The sequence below is a fragment of the Mesocricetus auratus genome, unplaced genomic scaffold, assembly GCF_017639785.1.
Source record: "Mesocricetus auratus isolate SY011 unplaced genomic scaffold, BCM_Maur_2.0 Super-Scaffold_100031, whole genome shotgun sequence".
In the NCBI taxonomy this organism is placed as follows: Eukaryota; Metazoa; Chordata; class Mammalia; order Rodentia; family Cricetidae; genus Mesocricetus; species Mesocricetus auratus.
In genome coordinates, this window is record NW_024429212.1 from 2,211,861 (window position 1) to 2,227,741 (window position 15,881).

Genomic DNA, 15,881 nt, shown 5'->3' on the forward strand with positions numbered 1-15,881 from the left:
CCAGCTGATCAATCTATTTTTTTAATAGAGCTTAGGACCACCACCTACCCAGGGATAGCACTACCCAAAATGGTGTGGACCCTCCCACCTTGGTCACTAATGATAAAATAGCATACAGCTGGTTCTCATGAAGGAATTTCCTCAGCTGAGGCTTCTTCTTCCCTGATGACTGACACAAAATCAGCCAGTAAAATATGAAATTTGTTTTTATTATGTTAATTACTTAACTCTGTTGAGTCTTCTGAGATCAGATGCCCAAACTCCAGTTTATGTTGAGTAGCTCTGATCCAGTCACCTACACATACCTCTCCTAAAAACTTGACAGTACCTACTATCTGGATCCTAGATTCCATTGTTCATCTTTAGTCAAAGCTACTCATATACTGATAAGGGCAGAAATGACAAAAACAATGCAAGATCAAGTGGGCATACAAGGCTTTGTCATCTCTCTCCCATCCATATTTTATGTGTAACCTATTTTTGCTTCTTATTATTTATGAGGTGTTTCCTTGTGCCCCACAAAATGTTTGCATCTTCCCAAAATCTATGCATGGAAATCTAAATCCCTTGTGTGACATTATTAGCAGCCAACTAGACCCAGATGGTGGAACTTATGAAAGTTGAATTTACTTTCTTAGTGATCTTAAAGAGCTCTCTAATTCCTCCATTTGATGATGCAACAAGATCAAGGAAATCTGAGAAATGTCTCAGCCTTTGGAGGCACTAAAGCTTTCAATGAATTGTCTTGAAATTCCCAGCCTCCAGTATTGTGAGAATCAAGTATGTTTTATCCACTCAATCCATGGTATTGTTACATCACATCAAATATGGTAAGGTGCTCTCTAGTCACCCTCCCACTGAACTCAGTCATCTGAGATTACTTTAACCAAGGAAGACCAGACAATTTCCCACCAGAGTCAGGGATGTGAAGGGTTCCAGAATCCAAGCTCAAGGGATTGAGGCTGATTTCTGAGGCACAGACTTGTGGGAGCATGTGAGTCTACATGGAATACAAGTCACACCTTAAGGAGACCTGGAACCATTGCTCACCATGCCTTTGAATCTTAGTCATTTCTGAGTTAAAGAATTTTCATTTTTTATGCAAAAATATGTTTGGGATCTGACTGTCTTCTCTTTCCTCTTTGCCATCCTCCTCCTCACTTCTTTCACTCCATCAACCATTCCTCCCTAGCTCTCATCTATCTATCTATCTATCTATCTATCTATCTATCTATCTATCTATCATCTATCTATCTATCTATCTATCTATCTATCTATCATCTATACCCATCAATTTCCCTGGGTTATATCTTTATGGTTTTAGGACCAATCAAATCATTCAGGTCCCAAACTCTAGAAGTAAAGACATTTTTTAATCTATCTCAAGGAAACATCAAAATTACTCCCTTTTTATTGTTTTTAACCCACCATTTACATCCACATCTTATACCAAAATGGGTTCGGCATGTGTTTCAAGTGGCCAATCAGGTAGTGGGAAAGGTACATCCAGGGAGTTCTTGGCATTGGATGACTAAGCTATCTTTATAAATCGGAATGGTCATTTCATTAAAATCAAATGCAGAGGCAGTACACATTCATTGACTAAACAATGTAAGTGGAGTCTACCTTCCAGAGGCTCCAGCCATATCATGATCTCATGTACTTTGTTGATGACAATGCCACAACTAACACCAACATTTAATGCCTCGTGAAACAAAAAGTAGAAGACTGACTCATCACGTGCAAAAAATAAAGACTTGAGTTGATACTTCCTCCAGAAGAGTAGCACAAAGCTTGGCTGGAAATTTTTCATCCCATACTAAAGTGAGACCAGCTGTTCTGTGATTTTCTGTACCAAGTTCAAAAAGAGAAAACAACCATCTAATTCAGGGAGATTCCACTCAATGTTCTAAACCTATTTTATAATTACATATTTGTATAATACATATAAATGAGAAGACATTGATATTGTCCTTACTCCACAGGCTCTCTCTCATATAACCCCCCTCATTTAAATTGCTATTACTTTCTAGAATGCGTGTTTGTATGATGCTTCATAAATACAGGTTCATTATAGCTTTTATCTGTTTGATTATTTTCATTCTCCATCTTATTAAGTCTTCAGTCCCTTAGGAAATAAAAGGTGAGCTGTTGCAGAGAAACACTAAGCTACCTAGAAGCCTAGCATAGAGTCCTAATTGATTCTCACTCTTCTATGAAAGGCACTTCTTGTTTAGAGATGTCTATACATTTAGCTGTATACTTCTCAATGATGATATTCTTGGTCTCCACATCCAGCCCACCTGAAAATCCCCACATAATATAGACACTGGGCTATAAGTTACTCTTATAGTTAAATTCCTCAGCCTGGAGGCAATGCCCAGATAAGTAGGAATGGCTTAATTTAATTGTGGGTATTGTCCCAACAATTGTTATTTATAGTAAGCCTCAGAGTATTATTTTATAATCAGATGTGGGAACCCATGAGTGGGAAAGAGACCAGACCAGGGGACATGCAGAACACATAAAAGCATCCAACTACAGGTATACACCCAATGAATGACTTTTTAAAAAACTAAAATTTGTCACTTGCAGGAACTGAATGGAACTAGAGTATATATTCAGTGGAATAAGCCAATGCATAAAAACAAAACTATGCTCTCATTCATTCATGGAAGCCAAAAGGAAGATATGGTTGGGGAAGAGAGAACTGTGGTAAGGAGATGAATCATAGGCAGACAACATATGCAAACACACAGTGTTGGGGTATAGACCAGTGTTCTGTGGCACAGTGGCTCAGTCAGGCTCACAGTGATCCAAGCCATATTTATAAAGGACTGGGAAAGAGGAAGTTTAAGGCTCCTCAAAACAAAGAAAAGTAAAAGCCCAAGGTCTTAGAAATGGTAATCACTGTGAAGCGATGATTGCACAAGGTGCCTGCACTGAATTCTTGCCCCAGGGCCCTACAAATACAAATGAGAAAATGAAAGTGAACCATAGATTTTGTGTGGTGCTGGCACAGGTGGAAAATAAGAATGTTGGCTGGCTCCTTCCTTTGTTACAGACTAATGGAAACTACTAATAAGTTTTCTCAATATGCTTTGTTGAGTAAAAATGTATGCATGTTGTACACACATATATGCATACAACATAATTACTTCTGTATTTCCAAAGCCAAACACAATGCTTTTAGGTTTAACTAGTAAATAAAGTAAGTGAAGAAAATGGTGACTATCATATTGAGTCCTTTAGAGATAGACTCTGAGCACAGGCAATGAGCTAGATGCCTGCTCATGAATGCTTTAAGGGAGACACTTTGGCTCCATTGAGGAGAACAGGATGAAGTGCTTAGGACTAGGTGACCCCAGTTTGCCAATGCATCTTCTCCAGCCCTGTCAGCATGGCACATTGCAATGATCTCAAATAAAAGACCAGGGTGTGGTCATTTAGCCATTTGCTTTTAGCAGAATTGGTGTGCATGATGTGAAATTGCCAAAGAATCAATAAAGTAATCATGTTATAAAAAAGATGTAGCTCAGAGCCATCAGCTGCTGTCATTGCCAAGTCTGCAAAATAAGTGAGCCAACCTTGAAGAGGGAACCTAGTTATGTATTTCCGATGGAGACTCATGATACTTTCAGGAGTTTTCAAATAAATAAAATGTCAAACACAATGTGCAAAGTCAGGATCTTTAGTCTAAAATCAAGTTTAACAGTAAGAGTGCTTAACAATGGGGGCAGGGGGACAGAACTTCTCTTTAAGGGAAAGGGGTGGCAGACTGTCAGGAAGTCACATTCCACCCTCCAATGCTGTCACAACTTGCATTTCTGCTCCTGTATTCTCCATGCCTGATGCATAACTAAACCCAAGAAATGACTGCATCCTTCTAGTGACTTTGAAAAAAAATATAGGTTGTTGCTCCCATTTTGAAGCATTTTAAAGACAAAGAAATTAAAGTTTCAATTTTACCTAAAGTCTCTAAAACTAAAGGCAGTGAAGGGCTGGTTCGCAGACCTCATCTTCACACCACTCCCAATCTACTTCCTAAGTAACTGACTCACTAAGTTGGATAAAAACCACAAATGGAAATGTAGGCACGCATTCCATGGTGCTTCACCATTAAGAAAGATTGTGAAGAACAGAAACAATTCCCTATTTTAATTTCTTAATCTAATGGCTTCAGGGCAGTTGGGTATGTGGCCATCTTGACTTGCTGTAGCTGTTTTACAGTGTGCTATGTGGCCTTCTTGGTAAAGCATGGTTTTCTTAATTCACTATATGCTCTGTATAGTTTCAGGTGGAGTTCAGCTCATAGTTGTTCTAAAATGTTTTCATTTTCTTAAGGAATCCTTTGGTTAAAGCATAAAGTAAATGCGATCATGGGAACCTTGTCAAGTATGTGATAGAAGGGTAGGTAGGATACAGTGGGCATAACCTTTTGTTTTTCAACAATATCATTAGGATAAATCTCTCTCCACTGTCTTTCTGCCCATTTGACTTATCTGTCTTTCTCCTTCCCTCTCTCTAGAGAGTTTGATAAGCAAAGCATGATGAATAAATAAGCATCACTGTCATTTTCAACACTAAGGCTTTTTAGAGCACATTTAATGAACTTTGTTTTTTCTCAGAAGCATAAGGGCTGTCACTAAGCTGTGGATTTACCAGTTTCTGTCCAGTTGGTCTGTGAATCGCAGGCTGTAATAAATTGACTTAGCTCATTGGTCCTTTCTTCGGATCCAAAGAGCAAACATTGTGGTTCTGTCCAGCTAAGTTCATTGTGGCTAAATCTATCTACAAAGTCATCACTCACTTTACTATTGAAGGATTGAAAAGAATACAAATAAACAAAGCTCTGGGCTTATTGCCAAGATAGTGTGACAGTCCCTGGCCTTCACCATGAGAAAACCCCTCCTCCATGCCTGGGAATATGCTTCAGAGGGTGACACAGAGGTGTCTTTACTTTTCTTATTTCAGCTGCTGGCATATTTCCAGGGGTGGGAAGGAACACCAAACAGGATGACACACACAATCACTGCCTTGTGCTAGTCAACAGCACTATATATCTGGCCTTTTCCACAGCACTTGTGGCCAGAGGGCCCAAATTACCATGTACAATCTATTAAACTTACTTTTTGAATTCTACAGGGCGATCCTGGCATCCATAGGTTGTAGTAAATTAGCCAGCACACAGTGTGAATCACACTGAGACACATGAAAAGCTGCCTTGCAAACCTGTGGGAAAGACATGCAGAGACCTGGATGCATGAGAATGACAAAGATCAGTCTTCCCTTGGAGAATCATCTACAAAACATGATATATACCCAACAACAAGGGAGAGGATTTATATGAGAGGCAGACAGATGGCAGCAGCTGACAAGCTGGCCAAGCATCCGGAGCTACTGTATCCAGGCAGGCATCCCACATCTTGGCAGGAGGAGGAGGTGGCAATGACTCATACTGGTCTACTGTTCCCAAAGTCTTGTATTCCTAGGCTAATGGCTATTGCTTCAAGTTGTGAGTAAATTATCACTAATCAGGCAGTAAGAACTGGCTGGAATCTGGGTTCTCCAGTCTCCTCCCAGGAGCCCAAATGACAGTACTTATTCTTTGTGTGTCTTCTTACACACACAACAGCTACAGGATTTGTTTATTGTTCCATCATCTAAGAGGAATGGGGACTCTCAAATCACCACAAGCAACACCTGAGCAAACTGACAGTACATGGCTGTAGAGAGAAGCCTTTTCCTTGCCAGCCACTTTGGTTTTTCCCCCACCAGTCGCCTGGGCTCTGCCATGTTGTAGTCCCCAAATAACACACAAGATGCTGTATTAATTATGAAGCTGTTGGCCTTGCTTGTTTCTTACTGGCTGTCTCTGACTTAAGTATTTACTCCATAGTTGCTATTCTAAGTATTTCTCTTACTGGAGAAAAGTTCCGAACTTCTTGCCCCTATTGCAGCTACATCTTGACTCTCTGTGTTTCTCCTTCCCAGAGTCCTCCTCGACTCCTAGTCCCACCTATCTTGCTTCCCTATTGGCCAACAGTGCTTTATTGACATATACATGGGACTTCCCCATCACATGGCCTTTTCTGGACCCATCAGAAAAGGGTGAGTTTTCCAGGGGAGTCAGTTCTGGGAGTGGAGTCCCTGGGCCACACCCAGTCAAGAATGCTCAGCAAATGAGGTGGAGAGACAGGGCTGGATATGGAGGGAAGTAAGACTATAGTACCTGAGTTCAGTCTTGGTGGAGACCATATTGGTTTTAAACAGTAAAAAGAAAAGAAACATATCCAAACAGCCTTTGAAAGAGGGTCAGAATGGTCATTTGGTGACTCGAATAAAGAAGCATTCTGACAACAAAGGCTCTTCTCTGAGGGGAAGAGGTTTCTATTACACTGCAGTGCTCTCCAGTATCCCTGTTCCACTGAAGAAGGCTTAAGGAGAAACTATGATGTTGCAGAAATGGGGATGGCACAGTTTAGTCAGAAGCTCAGTGAAGGGGCAGATTTCATCAAGGCTCACAGAATGTTCTGCCCTGTTTTCTCATCACAGTACCAGCCCTGAGTCCCAGGACAGAGACTCTCTCATAGGACTCCTTAGAGGATCCAAAACTCAACAAGAAGAGCAAAACAAGGGCTGGGGAGAAAATTAATTTCTCTATATCAGGTATTCAATGAATTTCAGCTCCTGGCCAGATTAAAGTGAAGCAATTAAATGGAGCCAATACTCACTCATGGTGAATTCTTCCCAGTCTCTACTATTGGATAGATCAGATCCAGTTTTCACACAAACAAATGCAAACCTAGAAACATCAATTTACTAAAAAACATTTTTTAAGTAAAAGAAAGGGAACATGAAGTAAGCAGTGGAAGCAGCAGAAGAGAAAGGGATGAGAGGAAAGAGAATTCAGAGAATCCAGTTGCTATCAAAGCACATTCAATGAAAAGCAGTTAAGGGATTCTAGGAGTTTGGCAGCATACCCCAAATAGCCAGGATAATGTGTTAGTGCAAGAGTGAAAAAAATACAGATAGTACGAAGAACTGAGGGACTTAGAGAAGTCCAGAGTAGCCCGAACACTCCAAGGAGAGCCAAAAGGAAGCAATTTTGCCCATGTTCTTTGGCTAACATGGAGAAAAATATTTGATGGCTCTGTAAATTAAACACAAGGAAGGAGTCATGTTCTCAGAGTGTGAGACCAGAATCTTCCCACCTTTAAATACAAGAGACCTTTGCTTAAAAGGTGAAATACCAAGTGGAGAAGGGAGAAGTGAGCGGGGGGGGGACCTACGGAATAATCATGAATACGAATTCTATAGACCTAGCACATGCCCAAACCAGATTAAGGTGGTTTATGACACACAAAGCAGGAAGGGAAAGGTCAGAAATCTTTTGGGCTTACCACACTTTCTCAATAGAGAAAGATTAAAAACATTGGAAGAAACCATACTCATCTGTATAGAAAGGGAAAGAGAAGGAGGCTGAAATGGAGGAAGAGAATGAAAAGGAGTAGATGAAGAAGAGAAGGGGAAGGAAGAAGAGAAAGAGGAGGAGGAGGAGCAGAAAGGAGGAAGAAAGAGAAAAAGGAGGAAGAGGTAACAGAAGAGAAGAATGGAGAAGGAGTTACAAGAGGAGGAAGAGAGGGAAGGGGAGAAGGAAAAAATGACAAGATTTTCAACAGAAACCTACTAGCAAGGAGAGTGTCCACTAAAACATTTGAAATGTTGAAGGAGAAAAAAAAACACTAGAATTATGTGTCCACCAAGATGAATTCTCAAAGGAAGAAAAATAATCTATTCAGGCAAACTTAAGTCTTGGAAACAACTCCAGAAGTTGTTTGGAGAGAAAAATAGTGTACAAACAAAAATGTTGTACTGTACAAGGAAAAGGAGAGTCAGATGAGGAGAACAAAGGGGAATTAAGATGTTTTGTCAGCCAGGTGTTGGTGGTGCACACCTTAATCCCAGCACTCAGGAGGCACAGGCTGGCAGATCTCTGTGATTTCAAGGCCAGCCTGGTCTACAGAGAGAGTTCCAGAACAGGCTCCAAAGCCACAGAGAACCCCTGTCTCGAAAACCCCCAAAAAAAGTCTTGTCACTCTTGCTCTCTGTTCTTGTGGTGAGTGTATAAAACAAAGGCTTATCTTAAGTACTTTTGAACACACATTTCAGCAGTAAGTAAAATGTTGCCACTGCTATCTTTGTCTAGAAAATTGAAACCAATTATCCTTTCAAAAATAACTCTCCACAACACTATGAAGCTTGGTTAGGTGTTATGATGCTTTTAAGGGGAGTTAAATTGGTTGAAAATATGTAAGTGTTCAGAGTGTTCAGGCATGTGTTAACCCATAAGAGACAATAATCACATAGCTATTTTGACAAATATCAGTTTAATTGTGAAAACAACAAACACATGTTTTAAAAGCTAGATGCTATTAATGTTTGACAACAACACCCAACAATGTGTCTACAATAATACGGGGAAATGACATGGAAGAAGGATAGAGGCCATGTCATATAGACAATCAAAACAGCCACATTAACTTAGGATAAGCAGATTAAAAAACAAGGAAAACATTCTGGGACAAGAAATACCACCCTAAAATGTTGTATACAATCCAACTCAATCCCACTTTGTGAAGTGTTCTTCAAGAAAATAGTCATCTAGTGTGCACTCACCTAATGGAAACATCAAAATGCTTGTTAAAAAGAGAATTAAAAGAGACAGTGATCAGTCTCCAACTTGTTTGAATCCTTCAATATGCTTGTTATTTCAATAATTGCTACAGGAAACATCTTAGGAGACAGCAGATGTGAGTATCACCATCAGTTAGTAATGTCTGTTTTTGTTCTTTCTAAAACCACCCAAGTATTATCCAAGGGGAATGCGATTAAACTAAAAAAAATCAACAATACTTAGCTGGATTCTCAACTATGTGAGGATAAAATAGCCTACTTCTAGGTAAGGTGAGTACTCCGAAATTTTAAATTTCAGAAGACTTTGGCATTTGTTTGAAGAAAGTAAAAGTTAAAGTACATTTCTTTACAAGATTTATGTGACAGAGAGAATTTATAGGATTAAGAGCATATATTTATGAAGAGAAATATTTTTCAAGCAGTTCCCCAAGCTTTCACCTTGGGAAATAATGAAGAAAGCAATTTAAGGGTAAAGCAAGCAACAGAAAAATATATTGGATAAATCTATGAAATTCCATACAGGGAAGCAATAGAAAAAAATCAACAAAACCAAGAGATGAATATTTGAAAAGATCAATAAAATTGATAAAACTCTAGACAGGCCTACCAGAAATAAAGATTTAGAAGGAATGCTTACTACTGGAATGGAAAAGGGACCATTATCTCTGAACACATGGAATAAAGAAAAAAATCATAAAACAGTAGAAACTGATTTATTTAACATATGCAGATAAATTAGTAACCTGGATGAAAGAGATTAATAACTTGAAACATGGAAAACACAAATCACCAAAACACACAGAAAACCAAATAGACAATCCAGACAGGACCTCGTCCATTAAAGAAAATGTATTAGCAATGATTAGCTTTCTAAAATAGAAGTTACCTGGCCTACATAATTTTATTGGTCAATTATCCAACTATTCAGGATTTTTTCAATGTTGGGTTCCCATGTTTCTTCCAGGAAACTGAAGTAATAAATTCTGATATAGTCTTTTTTTCTCATGGCAACAGCAGATGGAGATATTAATATGAAATGGATGAATGCAGAATTCCACAGACAGATGTGATTGTATTACACAGGCATAGTGTAAGTAAGAGAGAGGCTAAAGTGTGTAACTTCTAACTAGTGTAGTGCATAGACTTAATTTATAAGAAACTGAGTAATCACAGTTTGATATAGGCACTCCCTGGAGGTTAAATGTTAACAACAGTGCTCTGTGGAATTTACTGGAAGAGAACCTTGAGTGAATTGGTGGTTTTTCTTCAGTGCAGGGTGAGTTAACAGATTATCCAGAGCAAGAGCTGGGCTCATGAATATGACTTTAGAGTAGCATCTATGGTTTCAATGAGAACTTGTAGCTAGGGTTATGGAGATACTGGTAACTACACAAATAAATTCTTAAGTATCTGTGTATGTGGGGGGGGGGGCGGCGGGAGGACTATTATACACATGGTCTCCATCAGTCCAAACAGCCTGACTGCAGAGACAGTGACCATCCTGACTGGATATAATTGTGAGATCTTGATTTTTATTTGATTTGCTAAAGATAATGGCCAATGTTCTTTGGGTAAGTCATAGACTATGAAGCCAGATGATGAAAAGTGAGGGAGGACTCAAAGCAACTGAAAAAGTGCCATTGGGATAGACCAGAAGAACAGGGTTCTCACTAGTCAAAGCCAGAACTCTGGTTTAGGATTCAGGGAGAAGACCCTTTAGAGAGTCACCCATGCTCCGCATTGATCATCCTCTTATCACACACCTCACTCTGAAACATGGAACATCAATCTTTACAAGGATGTTCTGCATGAAAGCTCATAGACCCTCTCCTCGAAAGTTCTCAGTATGACAAAGAATATACTTAATTTGACTTATGTAGACAATTCCAACTTCTAAACAAAGTGTTGTGGGTAATATTTTTGTACACTGTGAAGATGTATCTTTGCCAAGGCACCTTCTGGTTGGCTTAATAATTAGCTGACTGGCGAATAGCTAGGCAGGAGAGGATATGTGGGACTTCCAGAAAGAGATAGGGACTCTAGGAAGAAGAGAGGGAAATTCACCAGCAAGACATGGGGAAGTCAGAAGTATAGCATGGAGGAGAGATAATGAACCACGTGGCAGAATGTAGATTAATATAAACAGGTTAATTAAAGTTATAAGAGCTAGTTGGGGACAATCCTAATCTAGGGCTGAGCTTTCATAATTAATAAGAAGTCTTCCTGTCATTTTTTGGAAGCTGGTAGTCCAAAGAAGGTCTGACAACAGCAAAATCTACAAGTAGACTGACAAAATTCAGTTTTAGAGTCCAGTTTTTTAATTCTGCAATATCATTTTGATTACAAATGAACACTATATGGAGAATTGGAAAGGAAAGGGAAAAGGTGTTGGATTTTTGGCTGCTGGTAGAGGCCTATATCAGCAATTAATATCATCCAAAGAACCTGAGGTCACCATGTCTAAAGCCAGTAAGAAAAAAATTCAAGCCAGAGAAAGGGGTCTTCAGGCAGAGATTGTAAAACTGAACTTGAATAGCAGGAATATTAAAATTGTGTCCCAAATAAACATGACTTGGCCAAAAGTGGGTGGGAGTGAATGAGTGGAGCAAGGGTCAGAGAAGGAGGGAGGAGCAGTAGGGGGATGCTGTAGATGAAGGATTTTGGAGTTTCAATTTAGAGACATAAAAATGTTCAAACACTCCTGTGGTGACGGCCGTACAGCTCCTTCAGTGTGTTAAGAACCCTTGAATCATGCACTTTAAATAGGTCAACAGTGGGACAGGAAGTAAAGACGGTTCCACTTAAAGCAGAATGAATAAGTTCGTATTGAAAATTCAGCTCATTTTCACACTGTAAATGTGCACTCCTTGACAACAATCCTGCTTCTCACCCCCACTCCCAAGCAGTATGCTACTGGAGATCAATGTTGCTTCATACCCCTGCTCACAACCCCTGGCTGTACTTGGAGACTTTCATTTAAAGCAAACAAAATACCTGAATGTCTTATCTACAATAACTAAAACCCAGTTCAGAATTAAATTAGTTATTTCTGTTTTGTGGATACAGGATTTTTTTTCCTTCTTAAACCCTGATCCCACACTTGATCCAAACCAGGTATTTATGTTCCAGCTGGACTTGATGGTTATTATGTTTTTGCAATGTATCAATAATTTATTTCATTCTCCGTCTATTTTGAAATTACAAAAATGTGCAGAGTTCTGATCTGTGTAGAGTTCTGGATTATTTGTGCTCATAATTTATATCTACTATCTAATAATTTTAATCATAGATCTCACTAATTAATTGCTATAACAAATAAATACTTTCTTTACTTTTTAAAAGCTTCAGATAGTTTTCTTCAATCGAATATATTGTGATTATGGTTCCCCTCCCTCTGCTCCTCCCAGTTCCTCCTCTTCCCTGACATCCAGATCAGCATCCTTTCCTTCTCTCAATGACAGGCCTGCTTCCCTGTGAGGGGAGACAGAGGTGCAGTGGATCTGGGGTAGGGGAAGTGTGAGGGAGACTGAGAGAAGTGGAGGGAGGACTGGCCAAGGCTGGGATGTGTGAGAGAAAAATAAATACAAAGAAAAAATGAAACAAATAGGCATCTAAGAAATAACAATCAAACAACGTGAAACAAAACCAAATAAACCTGAATAGGAAAAAGCAACCAAAGAAGAAAAAGAGCCAAAGAAAATGAACAAGACACATACCAGACGCAGAGATGTGTATTCGAGCACACACAGGAATCACATACAAACACAAACCAGAAACCACAATTTGTGTGCAAAGGGCCGGTAATGTTAAAAAATAAATGTCCTGACTTGACACTATCAGACAAAGAACTTCCAAAGATGAAGTTGAGTTCGTTTTGTGTTGGCCATCTACTGCTGGGCATGAGGCATGTCTTTAAGAGTGGAAGACTCCCTTGGAGAAAACAAATTTTTTTCATTTGCAAGTAACTATCAACTGGAGATAGCTTCTGGCTTAAGGATGGGGACTTGTGACCACTTCTCTCATCTCTAGGACGCCATTTGGTACAGACCCATACAGGCCCTGTGCATGTTGCCACAGTTTCTGTAAGTTCATACATATGAGTATGCTTTGTTCATACTGTGTTTTCAAGGTCTTGATTTCTTGGTGTCCTCTAACTCCTTGACTCTTAACTTCTTTCACCCCCTCTTCCACAGCGTTCTCTGAGTCTGGAGGGGAAGTATTTGATGGAGACATCCCTTTTTTTGGTGGGTGGGGAGATATTCCAATGTTTCTCCCTCTCTGCATATTGTCTGGCTGATGGTCTGTGTATTTGTTCCTGTCTGCTGCAGGAGGAAGCTTCTCTGAGGATAAAAAGCAAGCCCCAGCTGCTTCACTGGTCAGAGTGACAGGCCATTTCCAACAGTTAATTCTTTTGAGTAGATATAGACACATGTAATTGAGGTAGGTTCACAAATAAGCACAAATCCCTTTTTGTTAAGGTCTTGCTTTTATGTCTCTTGTGTTACCTTCTTCAGAGCTGCAAGCAAACTAGCTTATCTTTTTTTGCCTTCTCGGGGCTGGAGTCTCACCTGTGGAACATAGGAACTTTGACGGAGATGGTGAACTAGGGTGTTTCCAGGTGAGAAATTTTAGAGCAGGATTCAAGATAAATGTCCAGGAGGATGTGACATTTACAGACTAGATTAAACCCAGACACTATGCAAGCATGGAAAACACATAATCTCCGCATGTCCCTAGGTTTGCAATTCTTAAAAAAAAGATAAATCAAAATACAATTAGAGTTTCTCAGTATTAGAATGCAGGCTACAGAGTGTTCCTTGGTGCCTGCTGCTCCTGCAGTGTGTGTCACCCGCCCTCAGAGGCCTGTGCTGACCCGTCCACATCTCGAAGACATCAGTCGTTAGAGACTTTCGCAGAATGAGTTGATTCTAACTGGGTTTGCACAGCCCTCCTGCATCCCATTGCCTCAGCCCGGGCAGCACTGCCTGTGTTGTCATCTTGACACTGAGATGTGACAAGTTCAGGCAGGTCACTAGTCACAAATGTATTGCAGGCTGAGCACCAGACTTCTTAGAGATCATTTGGCCTCATAAAGCCATTCTGTGAAGGAGCAATGGTGAATGTCCTGACATCCTGTGAGGGCTCAGTCACAGGCTGAGAGAGCCGGTAGCTCTGGTTCTAACATCTCAGGGTGTCTTTTAAACAATAACACAACCACTAAAATCCTTCCTTCCTTCCTTTTATTAAATATGTAATATATTCTGATTGTATTATTTCCCCAGCCCCAGCTCCAAGTCCTCCCCACCCACTTTCCCATTCTTCCTCTCACTTAAAAAAACCACACAGTCAGCAAGAAAAAAAGGCAGCCCACAGAATGGGAAAAATATTCACTAACCCCACATCTGACAGAGGGTTGATCTCCAAAATTTACAAAGAACTCAAGAAGCAAGTCTCCAAAACACCAAAGGATCCAATTAAAAAGTGGGCTGCAGAATTAAATAGAGAATTTTCAATAGAGGCATCTAAAATGGCTGAGAGGCACTTGAGAAAGTGCTCAACATCCTTAGCCATACTGGAAATGCAAAGCAAAACAACTCTGAGATACCATCTCACTTCTGTCAGAATGGCTAAAATAAAAAACAACAAGGACAATTTATGCTGGAGAGGATGTGGTGAAAGGGGAACACTCCTCCATTGCTGGTGGGAGTGCCAACTTGTTCAGCCACTTTGGAAATAAGTATCGAGATTCCTCAGAAAAATGCGAATAAACCTACCACAAGACCCAGCAACTCCACTCTTAGGCATATATCCAAAAGATGCCCATTCATACAACAAGGATGTCTGTTCCACTATGTTCATAGCAGCATTATTTGTAATAGCCAGAACTTGGAAGCAACCTAGATGCCCCTCAACTGAAGAGTGGATAGAGAAAATGTGGTACATTTACACAATGGAGTACTATTCAGCAGAAAAAAAACAATGGAATCCTGAGATTTGCAGGCAAATGAATGACACTAGAAGAAACCATCCTGAGTGAGGTAACGCAGTCACAAAAAGAGAAACATGGCATGTACTCTCTCGTATATGGATTTTAGACATAGATCTGGGGAGTGCCAGCCTACAATCCCATGGCCAGAGAGTCTGGGAAACAGAAACTTCATTCCGTGGCTGATGGAAGAAGAGGCAGACTCCCACAGCTAAGCACTTAGCTGAACTCAAGAAAGCCAGTAACAGAGAGGGAGGACTGATGACCAAAGGGATTAAGACTGGGCTGGTTTAACCCCCAGAAACAGCTGACCTGACAAAGGTTAACTCTTGAATCCCAGGCATCAGCCTGGGAATCCAGCATGGGACTGATCAAGACCCCCTGAATGTGGGTGTCAGTGAGGAGGCCTAGGTAATCTATTGAGCCTTGGGAAGTAGATCAGTATTCATCCCGAGTATGCACATGGACTTTGGACTCCCATCCAACAATGTGAGATGCACTCTCACCCTGAACTCTTGGGGGCGCTTGTAGGCCCTGCCCTGTATGAAATGACAGACTGTGGACACCCCCATGGAGGGCCTCACCCTCCTGGGGAAATGAGGGGATAATGGGGGGGTTGGGGGGAGGGTACGAGAGGAGGGAAGGGAAAGGGAGAGGGACCTGGAACTGACTTGTGAAGTATCCTTGTTTCTAATCTAAATTTAAACTTAAAAATAAATAATAAAACAGAAAAAAAACCCAAAAAAGATAAAAATAAAAACAAAATAGCACCCAGTTTGGTAAACAGTGCTAGAAACACACATGAAAACAGTTTGCACTTGGATCACCAGACACATCTGGGGAATGAAGTGTCTTTTATCATGTCATTTACATACTAGTAGCAATTAGGTCCTTTTACTGCTGATTAATTCTCTCTCCTGCACAGGAATATTGGCTTCTTATCTTTCAGTGTATTTTATTATTCAGGGTGGGGTAATTTCTGATGTGTCTGACATGCAACATAATGGTTTATTTGGAGATTGTAAAAGTAAAAAGACTTGAAATATCATTTTTTTCTTGTTGGCCTTTGGACCCATTCAAGCATTGTTCATTGAGTTGGTGTCAACTGAGTGCTGTAATTTTTAAAAAAGCAGCTCCAGAGAGAAAGACACCATGCTATAGAGTTCAAGTGGAGGAGTTTTTTTCTTAATTAGGGGAA

The 15,881-nt window shown here is 40.1% G+C and overlaps 1 long non-coding RNA gene across 1 annotated transcript in view; it reads right to left on the reverse strand.

The window, feature by feature from the left end:
- Positions 1-15,881, reverse strand: part of LOC110343247 — a 116,369-nt gene that overhangs the window by 65,890 nt on the left and 34,598 nt on the right. The window contains exon 3 of the long non-coding RNA XR_002385459.2: positions 5,130-5,232. This is a non-coding gene — a long non-coding RNA (uncharacterized LOC110343247). The remainder of the gene's footprint in view (positions 1-5,129; positions 5,233-15,881) is intronic.